Consider the following 15,000-nt stretch of genomic DNA (forward strand, 5'->3'; position numbering starts at 1 on the left):
TTTTAACTGGTAAAAGTTACTATAACAGTCAAGGAGTAATATGAATATCATTACACTCTCCTTTGGGTATTTAGAGATGATCTTTATCTATGTATTTTTGGGCGTAGATTCCAATATTTCCCTGCTTAAAAGCCGGAAATTTAACATTTTCGAGATATTTGCGTTTTATTTTTTGGCCTCATCTGCTTTTTTCGCATTTTTATTTTAATGATTGTATTGTTATTACCCACAGAAAGATAAAAGTATCTTGTAAACGCTTTTCATATTATAGATACTTGTTACAGCTTATATTAGTTGTTATGCCTTCCGATATTTATATCAATTACACACTGTGAAACCATCATGGCCGATAAAAATTCAAAATATCTCTATTCTAAAGCATTGATGATATGTTAAGCCTTTTCTTCTTTTTTTTTTTTTGGGGGGGGGGGGTGGGGGGGGGGTGGGGGGGGGGTTCAGAAATGAAAATCTTGAAAGAAATCCAAATAACAGTCTCCTTTTCTTATTTATAATAAGAAGACTGCATTTATGTATTAAGTAACCATTTGTTTGGTGCATTTGCATGATTGATTTACAAATTCAATATTGTGAAAATATGGTATATCAATTCTATGGATATGATCGGATATACTCCATATTGGTCTTGGAGAGAGATATGGCAATATACTTCCTTTTATCAAAGAAAAGTGGCCCCATGTTAAGAATGTTCTTGAAAAGAGAAAACAACAAAAGTTATCTATATATGGTGATCTCTGTGACAGTTTACCCAGTGACTATCAACATGGAGATGGCTATCATTCAGCCTGTTACAGCAACTTTCTAGCAATGAGATCTGGATCTAAGAAAGATAATTCCAATAAAACAGTTGCCCAACAAGCTTTACTTAGCTCAAATGTATTGATTTCATTTTCAATGTTATTCAGCTCTTTCCTGCTAATATTTAATATTCAATATTTAAGATCAAACATATTGAACAGTTAAAGAATATGTGTCCCTTCTGTTCACAGGTTGCAGTTTCTGTTAGGACTAAATCAATCACTGTCATTCCTGAGGAGAATTGCATCTCCTGCGATAAGAAAGGAAGAATCAAAGTAGGACTTGGACTTAGCACTCACTTCGAACTCTTGATATCAGTTGCTACTGAATCATTTCAAAGAACAGGGAAGCAATAAGCAAAGATATCCAATGACTCCGACTTCAAGAGGAATTATGGATCAGTAGACTTAATTGCCAGGGAAGCAAAATATAAATCCTACCACAGGGTCTTCTACAATAAAACCATGAAACTAAAGGAGGGTTAGTATTACGTGAAAAGAAAAAATGCATTTACTAAGATGGTGAAATTCATTAAAAGTAGAAGTTTTAAAGAAGCACAAGATTGAGACACTCTTAAACCCAACAACAAAGTATGTTGAGTTGCTCTCCAACGAAGTGATCGAAAATCCATGTAGAAACGCACAATTTCTTTGTGAAAAGCTGAAAAGGCACTTTCGGTCTAATATTAATGTAGACAAAAAAGCAAAAAGAAAGGGATAGTTATTTCTGCCAGCAAAGAATACTCAAAGCAGGACATCATCCAAGCTGCTGCCTTGATTCTCAGAAACAAGATAAAAAAGTCTCGGATAAACCAGCTGATGCCACCTATAAAAGCTGAGGTTTTGAATGAGGGTGAAATGCAACCACTTGAAGACCTTGTGCAGTTCTACATGTATATGTATTGTGGGCATAACAACTACGAATGAACGGTGTGAAAGGTATGGATTATCATCTGCTGAAGATGGTGTATACAAAGCTACAAAAGTGAGAGTCAAAGTTGCAAAACATCTGCTTTTAGGGATGAATTTCAAGTCCTTGACTGGGTCCTAAAGTTATTTAACTTCTTAACTATTTTGGACACTGCGCAAGCTATACTTAGTGTGAGGAATATGAAACAGAATTTGGAGAAAAAAACAAGCTACTCCAGAGGGAATACTCAGAGAACGGTCTAGCAACTGCTTGGGACAATTATGATGAGAATAAAGATACACTCAGGCCATAACACCCTCCACGACACACAAAGAATATGATTTCAAAATAAGACAACATAGTTAGATAGATCACAGAAACAAGGGCCATTGCAGAATAAGCGAAGTAATGCTAATTTGTCTTGCATTAGAAAAGGAGTCTAGAAATCCTCGACACTAAGCTGGTGCGTGTAACAAAAAAGCCAAAGACTATTTTTGTCAATTTCAAAACTTTTGATATGTTTTCCACTGAAACTCTAATAAATGACAAGAAGGGGTATGGTTTGGTCACTTGCATTTGCTGACTATAAGGACATGCCTATGTGTTCAGGGTGGAATTCTCAACTTATAGAAGACCCCTTGTTAGGTCAGACAATTTCATACATGCCAACAATAAGGAAACCACCAACATTACATGCAGTAGTTTTTGAAACTATAAAGACAAGCCAGAAAGTAGCAGGTGAATGCAAGGAACAATACATAAATGTTACATATGACCTTGGTATTGCCAGACTTGCTGCCCATATCCAGCATATTCTGGCTCCCAGATCTGATATGTAGTTTATCCAATGAGGCGGTTTCAATATAATTTTCAGGTAATTTAGTTGCGTGGGCTACCTGATAGAGGATTTTGGGGGTTCATATACCCTTACTGAGTCAGAAGTACTTGCTCCTAAGTCACTACGTGGTTTCCTTTCAGGAAAACATTACAATAGGTGTAAGAGACTGCATGCTTTGCTTGTCACTGCTCTTAGAAAGAAACACGGTGATATGTTCGTAGATCAGATGATAGATAAAGTAGACAAGCATGCTATCATCCCAGAAATGCTTCAAAATAATGAAAAAAATTTACATGTGGAGAAGTCAAACGCCGTGGAAACCACGGTGGTACAGTTTACGTTTGGTTTCTTTACATCAGTTATATACAGCAGTTTCTATTTATGAACAGAGCTCTAAAGACAAATGACATTGGATTCTTCACTTAGGCTCTCAAATCTATGATCCCTGTGTTCTTTCTATGGCACAAGCCTGACTATTCTAGGCATATGTTACAGTATTTTCTAAAATTATTAAACATGAACTAAACACATCCTGGTATTCATAATCAGCAGGAAAAGACAGCCTTTTCTGTGGGGTTGTCTGGTCTTTCCTTCTCCAGATTACCTGTTGACCAGTCAGTGGAGATAACTGTAAATGTGGATGCTGCATCTAGGATAACGGGCATAAGTGCATTCACCCACAGTCTCCTTACCCATCGAGGATGGAATGTCACAAGGTATGTAGGGAGTCAAGCAATTAAAAATTTGATGGAGAAAGTTGCTATGAAATCATATGCAACTGTCTCCCAGGAACCGAAATCCTACATAATGCAGAGACCATGCATATTTCATGAAGATTATTGAAACTATTGATTCGACCATGAATCCATTTCAATAGGTTTAGAAAGGCAATCATTGTCTGATTAACCTATCTTTTGGGATACCAGCTCCAGATGAGGTCAGGAATGATCTATTGAACACAATTAAGATGGGTTCTGAATGGCGAAAGGAGTTCCTTGATGAAATGATAGAAGATCCAGCACGATTTGAGAAACCGATTAAGAGAAGGAAAGTCAGCAACTTTTCTAGTAATGCAGTAAAGTTTACCATCACAACAAAAGATAAAAAAAAAAAAGTGGTAGATGGAGCTTGACTTCAGATAAGTCCTATCTCACCCACTGTCAGTATTTCCCCTTAGTCTCTGCAATATAGATGGAACAATGACTAAAACCAGCTAGCTAGTCAAAATTGGTTAATCATCTTGAATCCTTAGCAACAACAGATATTGAACCGTTGAATACGGCAAGTGGTGTGAGTATTCTTGATAGCCTGTTTCTTATCAGAATAATTCAGAATCTTCCTTCTACTTATGGTGGAAATGCCAAAGCTCTCGTAGCTATGATTTGTAAAGCCACAAGCAACGAAGTGCACTTTGTGTGTGGCAATTATACTCGGAGCACAATCAAATACTCAGCACATCAAATTCGGGGAGACACTGACACTATCGTCAGCATCACTGGTCGTAGCCAAAAAAAAAAAAATAAAAAGCTGAAAGATTTTTCAAAGTACCTTTCCTCATCCTCTTTCAAAGATACTTTCCTTCCTTTCTTGTTCAATGAGTGGCAGTCAAATGAATATGCTGAATAATCGTGACCATGAAAGTAATTGTAGCTTATGGGAAAAAAATGCAATGAATTTTCAATAGACAGTAACAAATCTTTAACACGACAGGACTGTCCTTTAAATGACTGCGATCACAGTGAAGCTGATGCAAGGATGGAGTTTCACATCTTTCACCTTTATAAAAGTAGCAATACGCCTTTGCAAGTGAAAGTGCACTGTGGTGATAGATGAAATTATCATTCTCTTGCATTATTACAGCGATGGGAGCCTGCAAACTGAAATTCTCCTGGAAATGGGACGTGCTTACAACAATAGCCTGTGCATTGCTAACATCACAAACGTGGTCGAGGAGCTTAATGAAATAATTGGCAGAGTCTTCCAGGATATCATGCCATCACAAGAAGTGATTACAACTCCTGTTTCTTCAGCAAGGGGAAAACTAGACCACTCTCAATTGCTTTGAAATATCCTCAATTCCTTCAGGCGCTGGCAGAGTTAGGCAGTTCTGCCAATGTTAGCTCTATTGCCGAAGCTGCAATGGAACAATTTATATGTGCAATATATAGAAAAAGGTAATTTCTTGATGTCAATGAAGCCCGAAAAAAATATATATTAAACAAAATACATCATTGCCTACTTGCAAAGCAGCTCTTATCCAGCACAGTGAAAGAGCCAATTTTATTGCAAAGATGGGGGAACGGGCAAATAAATTTAAGCCTGTCAAGGAGTCGCCCTTAGACCATGAATGGGAAGAGCTCAGTGGCAAGACAGGGCCAAATTGGATTGAAGAATTTCAGCTGCCGGATTTTTTGGAAGTAGACCAATATGAAAAGGACAATTACAATGTCAATGAGGAATCAAACTTATCCAAAGATTCATATTCAGGTGACAGGGACAATGGCAAGGATGACTTCAACTTCATCTAATTTTTATTGCTAATTTCCGCGACAATTGTTTTATTAATGAAAAATAAGACAAGTATAGCATTAACTCTAAAATTATCAAGAACATAATTTTTTTTGGCATATTTAAATTTATTGTATCTTTTTACACTTAGAAAGTGTTTAGTTTTGTGATTAATTGGTAAGGAAAAAGAATTATAAAATGAAAATGCAAGAAAGCGGAAGGTCCAAGACACCAGAAATTGTACATATTTTGAAAATGTCCAATTTTTTTACTTATAAGCACTTAACTTTTGGATTCTACACCCAAATCTACATATAATGAAGATGTGCTTAAATTTCATAATGAGAGTGTAATTAAATCCAAATAAATCCTGCTCTATAACAGTTGTAGAGGTAGACCAATTTGAACATAGTATTGTACCACTATATAAGGGTAGGGGAGATGTGCATGAGTGTTGTAATTCAAGAGGTATTAGTTTGTTGAGTGTAGTTGGAAAAGTGTATGGTAGAGTAATGATTAATAGGATTAAGGATAAAACAGAGAATGCAATCTTAGAAATACAGGGTGGTTTTAGAAGAGGTAGGGTTTGTATGAATCAGATTTTTACAGTTAGGCAGATATACGAGAAATATTTAGCAAAAGGTAAGGGGGTGAATGTTGCATTCATGGATCTGGAGAAAGCGTATGATAGAGTTGATAGGGAAGCAATGTGGAATGTGATGAGGTTATATGGAGTTAGTGGAAGGTTGTTGCAAGAAGTGAAAAGTTTCTACAAAGGTAGTAAAGCATTTGTTAGAATAGGAAATGATGTGAGTGATTGGTTTTCGGTGAGAGTGGGGCTGAGACAGGGATGTGTGATGTCGCCGTGGTTGTTTAACTTGTATGTTGATGGAGTGGTGAGAGAGGTGAATGCTCGAGTGTTTGGACGAGGATTGAAACTGGTAGACGAGAATGACCATGAATGGGAGGTAAATCAGTTGTTATTTGCGGATGATACTGTACTGGTTGCAGACACAGAAGAGAAGCTTGACTGACTAGTGACAGAATTTGGAAGGGTGTGTGAGAGAAGGAAGTTGAGAGTTGATGTGGGTAAGAGTAAGGTTATGATATGTACGAGAAGGAAAGGTGGTGCAAGGTTGAATGTCATGTTGAATGGAGAGTTACTTGAGGAGGTGGATCAGTTTAAGTACTTGGGGTCTGTTGTTGCAGCAAATGGTGGAGTGGAAGCAGATGTACGTCAGAGAGTGAATGAAGGTTGCAAAGTGTTGGGGGCAGTTAAGGGAGTGGTAAAAAATAGAGGGTTGGGCATGAATGTAAAGAGAGTTCTATATGAGAAAGTGATTGTACAAACTGTGATGTATGGATCGGAGTTGTGGGGAATAAAAGTGATGGAGCGACAGAAATTGAATGTATTTGAGATGAAGTGTCTAAGGAGTATGGCTGGTGTATCTCGAGTAGATAGGGTTAGGAACGAAGTGGTGAGGGTGATAACTGGTGTAAGAAATGAGATAGCAGCTAGAGTGGATATGAATGTGTTGAGGTGGTTTGGCCATGTTGAGAGAATAGGAAACCGCTGTCTGCTAAAGAAGGTGATGAATGCAAGAGTTGATGGGAGAAGTACAAGAGGAAGGCCAAGGTTTGGGTGGATGGATGGTGTGAAGAAAGCTCTGGGTGATAGGAGGATAGATGTGAGAGAGGCAAGAGAGCGTGCTAGAAATAGGAATGAATGGCGGGCGATTGTGACGCAGTTCCGGTAGGCCCTGCTGCTTCCTCCGGTGCCTTATATGACCGCGGAGGTAGCAGCAGTAGGGCATTCAGCGTTATGAAGCTTCATCTGTGGTGGATAACGGGGGAGGGTGGGAGGCTGTGGCACCCTAGCAGTACCAGCCGAACTCGGTTGAGTCCCTTATCAGGCTGGGAGGAACATAGAGAATAGAGGTCCCCTTTTTTTTTTTTTTTTCATTTGTTGATGTCGGCTACCCCCCAAAATTGGGGGAAGTGCCTTGGAATATGTATGTATTCTATCACTACTCTCAAGCTAACACAAGGAAAGAATTTATGAGGAAGAAACGGTATATATCAAATGTCTTATGAAACATCAAATACGTTTAAGCGACGGGAAACTGGATATGTTATTCATAGATTTGGATGGAGTCTTATGAATCCATCAATTATCAATCTTACTCTTCAACATTATAGAGTATATATAATATTTAATTTTACTATTGAATCACTTATTCTATATAGTTAATATATATTTTTTTTAAATATGTTTCCGTCACACACACACTGTACTAACAAATTATTCTTCATACAATTCACAGTATATGTAAGCAAAAGCATATTTTACTCTAATCTTAAGATGTAATCAATTCATATTCCTAGGAAATAAATGGAGAGAGAGAGAGAGAGAGAGAGAGAGAGAGAGAGAGAGAGAGAGAGAGAGAGAGAGAGAGAGAGAGAGAGAGAGAGAGATTAATAAGGATAGCTCACATGCACTCTGTTGTTTAAAGTGATTTCCTTACCCGAAAGGATAGTCTATGGAAGAGGCTGGCTTATTCGTAGCAATTTCCTCTAAATTATCAACAGACTCTATCCTTTGGAATTCCACTGTTGAATTTTGAGTCAGCGCAGACTCTTCATATAGAACGCAAATCTTGGCTGTTGAGTAGAAATTTAGCTATATACAATTTTTCTAGACAAAGTTAAAATCAAAGAACTTAAAGTGTTACTATAATCAATCATAGATTCTCAGTACTTTATTATTGGCTCTAATATATAGCATTGACAGATATATGATCAATACAACATTAAACACAATATCTACATACTATTGTAACCAAAGAGAGTAGTTCCATATGCTTTTGCACGAAAACCACAGGCCAGAACGTTTCTCTCAGATACAGAAATGTTAGGGGTGTATGGTAGACATTTTTGTGTGATTCCTTTTGCAATCCATATGCTTGTTGAGTCCGTTACCTTTGCAGTTCCATACAGAAGGAATAGGGGAATCCAAAGCAAATGTAACTTGCATAGGTCAGCAAATTTCATAGTTGACTTGGCCATAATGATTACTCTGAAAGAATACCTTAACAGTGTTAACAGACACAAGCAGACACATAAAAATCTCTAAAGGTGTGTAATTAAACACCCGTATTTGCATGTATATTAAATCTTATTTCCTATGTTTATGTATATATACATATATATATATATATATATATATATATATATATATATATATATATATATATATATACATATATATATATATATATATATATATATATATATATATATATATATATATATATATATATATAGACACACACACACACATATATATATATATATATATATATATATATATATATATATATATATATGTGTGTGTGTGTGTGTGTGTGTGTGTATAGACACTCACACACACACGCACACACACATATATATATATATATATATATATATATATATATATATATATATATATATATATATATATATATATATATATATATATATATAGACACTCACACACACACACATATATATATATATATATATATATATATACATATATATATAAATATATATATACATATATATATATATATATATATATATATATATATATATATATATATATATATATATATGTGTGTGTGTGTGTGTGTGTATATAGACACTCACACACACACGCACACACACATACATATATATATATATATATATATATATATATATATATATATATATATATATATATATATATATATATATATATGTATATATATATATATATATATATATATATATATATATATATATATATATATATATATATATATATATATATATATATATATATATATATATATATATATATATTTATATATATATTCATATATATATATATATATATATATATATATATATATATATATATACATATATATATATACATATATTTTTATATATATATATATATATATATATATATATATATATATATATATATATATATTACATAAATGTAACGGATTTTGAGCGAAGATAAAATATCTATTTTTCAGTGATATCGCCCTGTCGTCCTAATGGAAGGTTCCTAATAGTAGCTTCCTAAGGGATATATGCACTACATTGATATTCCCAAAGAATTTACCTTTAGGTCTCCAGAATTCTAACTCCTGGCGCGAATATCCTTAAAATTTCTCTCAAGGATATAGCAAATATCAGGGGATGTATTCTTGACACACCACATAGCAATCTTCACCCCAAATAGCGTTTACACTTCGAGGGGGAAAGTGGCAAAATTGAAAGGGGAGCCGTATCAAGGTTACCCTAGTTCTCATACTACTATTGAGTATCAGAACAGAGCCATATCCAATATGGCAGACATTCTTATTAGCATTGAGCATGAGCTACAGATACAGTAGTTTTGGGAGGGATTTTGCGAAGATCTTTTCTATAGAAAAAGAGGGTGGGTCCATCAGGATGACATGGCGATATCCCCCCAAAATATATTTTTTGCGTCGCTCAAAATCCGGTTTTTGGGCTCAAGCCATGTCGTCCTGATGGAGGCATACCAGAGCATTACTGCATCTGTGGATTTTCATTAGTACCTTAACCTTGGGACAATATTTTTAGACCTTTAATATGGGCCAGTAATCGGTCCATTTTTTCTAATAGAGTGGTAGAAGGTGAATATGTCGATGTTAACGGCTCTAGAGCCGGCACAGACGGAAGCAATTCCAACAAAACATTGTCCGCCTGTTCCTGTGGGGGCTTCCTGCCCTCCGTCCCAAAGGCTATCTGGCCACAGGGAGGTGCAAATCGTGCTTGGGGCACCACTATTTCCCTACTTGCTTTCGAGAATAGTAAGCTACGCATCCTATCATTAGGTAGGTATGGTCCTGGAGAGATTTTATGGAATCCTCTTACCCAGTTGCGTAGTTTCTTACGAGCTGCATCCCTAGACTCCATCCACTTGGGATTATCGATACCCTCGGACATTAAGGTCTGACATACATTGCAAACTTAAGGGTTCCAATAATGCAAGGATTCGGAAATTATATTGCAGGGGGTATGAAACCTGCATGTTCTATGACCGTGAAAGTACTTATTCTTGATATTGCAGAAGACTGCAACACATGTCATCTGGGGTTCCTCCTGTAAAGAAAGGAAAGCAGAATGAATATACAATTGATTATCTTATTGATAAGCAATATGTAAAAGTCATCTTTTAACTAAGATAGCTTTGGATAGTAAGCTAGGGAGGGATAGTGGGAGACACATACTTGTGTACCCCTTGCAAACAAATGCTGTTACCTACCCTCAGTATTAACTATAAGGAGATTCCTTTATCAAGGAACTCTAACGAAAGGGTTCTAGCCCCTAGGGGTAGAAAAGTGTACAAGTCACTGTCCCTTTTATTATTTAACACTGTGGGATATGAATGACTGATTTCTAATCAGAGGATTGAAGGAATTCTATTCTTTCAATATAGGAACGGTCTCAGCAGAAGCCCGCAAAAGGGTACCCAAGATATGTTAGAAATTAACTACTGTATAATCATACTATAGTTTCCTATTTGCAGTATATAATTTATTATATTGCAAAATACCGACTACTGTATAATTACATATAATGTAGTTCAGCTGGTGTGCTGCCATTATGGCTAGCATCTGACGGCACGGTCCAGCTGGCATGACGCCGACTGGACTAGGAAATATAAAAGACATTTATTTGTGTATCCTACCTAGCCCATTTGCTGTGACCTTCCCTTCCAATATTAAAATCATAGTGTTTCCTGATCAGGGAAACTCAAGGATAAGGGTTCTAACCTTTTAAGGATAGAAGTGTAATAACACCAGCCCTTTAATTTATTTAATATTGTAGGGTAAGATGTAAACTGATTTCTAATCAGAATATTGAAGAAATTATATTCTTTCAATATAGGATTGGTCTCAGCAAACACCTGGGCAAGGATACCCAAGATATATTGGAAAATAACTACTAGTATAATATATACAATAGTTTTCTATCTACAGTATATCCTATACTGCAAATATACTGACTACCTGTATAAACATATACTGTAATTCAGCCGACATATAGCCGGCCTGGCTAGTCCCTACAAGCACAGCAAGCATGTTAGCTAAAAGAGAGAGAGACAGCATGGAGTGAAGGCTACCTTATTGCTGTGTATGTATACACAAACTAAGGATGTAAATATCTAATTTACTGCCTTTCTCCAGAAAAAAGGTTCAAATGGAAGGAGAGAATATAAAATTCAGGCTTCCATCCAGCCACCAGTACCATCGCCGGCTAGGTCCGGCCAGCACATAGCCGGCAGGGTAGCACCAGGTGGCTCTGGTACAGTCGGTATACTGCTGGCTGAGTCAGCACCTATCTGTCCTGGTCTGGCCGGCATACCGCCGGTCTGGCTAATACGCCAGCAATAGCACTTGTGGCCGGCAGTCCAAGGGAGGACTGAAGAACCTTGGTGACAGAAGAGACTTCACACCAACGGCCATCATGGCTTCCAGTAGCTGCCAGCCACCGGCAGCCGTCACGGCCGCCAGCAGATGACATGACTGCTAGCAGCCTGCAAAGCTGCCTGTAGCCGTAAGAGTCGCCGACAGTTTTTATAAAACAGGGCCGCCGTAGCCAACATGGCCGCCGGCAGTTGTCGTAGCTACCAGCAGCCAGCATAGCCGCAGGCAGTCAGACAACAGCGGTTGAGTAGGAGTCTGGCTGGCCCCACAATCCACCGGCAAACGGTGAGATTGCAGGACGATGGCTCAGAGAGATATGATGGCTAGGCCATCACAAAAGAACAGAGGGAGAGGGAAAAGGGTCCTGTATGAGGTGTAGAAGGAGCCGGCAAGGTTGCCGGTCCTACACACCCTTAAGAAACTCTGTTTCAGTATCGGCATCATCCTATTCTCCAACCTAGGGTCTGCCAATACAGTTAAGGGGACGGCAGCAATGCCGCCTCCTCTCAACAAGGAGAAACAGAGTTCCAGTGCCGGCGCCATTCTAGTCATCAGAAGAATGACTATTCTCCAGCCTAGGGTCTGCGAGCACAGGACTAATCTACTAGATCACAGGAAGCAGGTGGCGGCATCATACAGCCACTTCGAGTACGGCCTAGGGAGGGCTAGCCTCCTATGTCGGCAGCCTAGCCGGCAGGGGAATGACTATTCACCCTGCCGGCCGGCTGTCGGCACAAGACTAAACACGCTGAGGCTCTGACCGAATCCCAAAACCTGCTATCTGTGGTTAAGGGAAGGGACAGAAAACCCTAGGCTCGTTATGCCTGAATGAAAACTCGAGGCACGACCCACTAGGGTTGTAGCCTAAGACTACACTCAGAGGGAAGGAGAGATTACACTTAAATCTCCACTAGAGACGAATATCGGTTTATTTAATAATTCTAGAAGATATCTATCTCCGTCTTAATTGATAAACCAATACACGAGGGTAACCATGGAAATGTCGAAAGTATACTATATCGCCTAGGTTAAGTTACCTAGGCAAGATGAGATCTCGGTTACCTAAATCACCGAAACTCTGACTTATACTATCGACATAGAAAAAGGAAAATTATGGATATCATAAATATCTTTATAAGTGCCTAAATGGCTTTCATAATTAAATAATTAATGCTATTTCAACCGGGAATGTCGTTCTACTAACAAAATAACGCATGCCTTATAATCGACAGTGCCCATAGCGCCTCCGGTAACAGGCCTAGCTCCTGATCACAATAAATTACTCTAATTTCACTGTGAGACAGGAGCTAAAATACACGCATTGTAAAGAATCAATTCTCAACTTTCCAGAGGCGAAAGAAGCTGGAGATTGCATAATAATCCTTTTAAATCGATCGAAAAAGTTAGATGAACAGGGAACACCACCGTGCGTTTTCGCTACAAAATTAGGAATGTCCGTCATATTGGATATGGCGCTGTTCTGACACTCAATAGTAGTATGGGAAGTAAGGTAACCATGATACAGCTCCCCTTCTAAGTTTGCCACTTTCCCCCTCGAAGCGTAAACGCTATTCGGGGTGAAGATTGCTATGTGACATGTCAAGAAATCGTCCCATGATATTTGCGATATCCTTGAGAGAAACTTTAATGATATTCACGCCAGGAGTTAGAATTCTGGAGACCTATAGGTAAATTCTCTGGGAATATCAATATAGTACATATATCCCATAAGACGCTACTATTAGAAACTTTTCATCAGGACGACATGGCTTGAGCCCCCCCACCCCCCAAAAAATATATATATATATGTATATAAATATATATATATATATATATATATATATATATATATATATATATATATATATGTATATATATATAATGTATGTATATATATATACATATATATATACATATATATATATATATATATATATATATATATATATTATATATATATATATATATATATATATATATATATATATATATATATATATATATATATATATATATATATATATATATATATATATATATATATATATATATATATATATATATATATATATATATATATATATATATATATATATATATATATATGCATATATGTAGAATAGCATTTAAGGATGTTACTTTTCGGTTATAATGACTATGGAAAATTATAATGATGTTATACAGTAAAACTTGACGTTTGGAAAAAAGATTAGACTATAACTTAACTTAAAAAAAGAAAAAAAAAGAAAATTCTACATTTTGGCACAAGAAAATACTATTTGATTAAAGGAATTATTAAGATCAGTAGCATTCAGTGGACGTTTTTCTCAAATAAATTATGATTATTTGACGGCTATTCTGTAACATGTAAAAGAAAATAAATACAACAATCTCAGAAACCATCTTGAAGAAAAATAAGAGATTATAACAGATTATATTCCAAATTATTTAGCAAATAGATTTTGTGAAATGATTTAGTGTATGACTCACAAAAAAAAAATGCAGTTTTAGCACGACATTGTATTTAACTCTTGATAAATCAATTAAGGAAAGAAATAGTTTATCATAATTGAAAATAAATTAGCATTGGTATAGGGATGAAAGATATTCTGCAGATATTTCTATTGTCAAAAAAGCTCGTATATGATGGCTGTCACCAACCTTTACAATTTCTTTTTATATCCACGACTTAAACTGATTTCTTATACCTGCTCTCGGAATACTTATTTTCGCTATGCATTAGCTGCTTATCATAGAGGAAAAAAAAATCAGCATTATGGATACGTAATGCAGGGATATCATCAGTGTCTCTATATAACAAAACACCCATTTTAAATCTTGCATACGATTTAACAATTACAGAAAGTAAAAATTCAATTTAAAACGAGATATCCAGCACCCTCCATTTCATAGCAAAGTTTGTTCAATAATAAGGCTATAAAGTTTATTGGAATTACTGTACTTTAATTCTGTTTTATGGTTTTTATAATTCTTATTGAAAAAAATAAACAATGAAATTAACTATCGGTAGTTATCCATTTAGCTGTGGCAGAAATTGCATATATGTTTTATAATCATATGACATTCATTTCTTAAAACATTAGTTGCATTAACTTTGTAATATTTTCTTTTAAATATATCAATCATAATGTAAAGTACTTACAAGCGAAATTAGCTAATGGTATTGTATATAAAATTCCTCTAGTCTTATGAAGTAATGATGAACTTGACTAAGAATTACCTCATAGGGAGAGATAATATCCTAGATTTTGAGGTTAATAACAGCATAAGTATTGAGATGTAATCCAAGATTTTGAAATATGGCCAAGCCTCAAGTATTCTTATGGTATTTACCACATAAGCAAAGGGGTACTGAGGAAAACTTGGTGAGAGAAACCACATATAATTTTTCACAAAAATGATGGAATGAAA

Source organism: Palaemon carinicauda, chromosome 42 (genome assembly GCF_036898095.1).
Source record: "Palaemon carinicauda isolate YSFRI2023 chromosome 42, ASM3689809v2, whole genome shotgun sequence".
Taxonomy (NCBI): domain Eukaryota; kingdom Metazoa; phylum Arthropoda; class Malacostraca; order Decapoda; family Palaemonidae; genus Palaemon; species Palaemon carinicauda.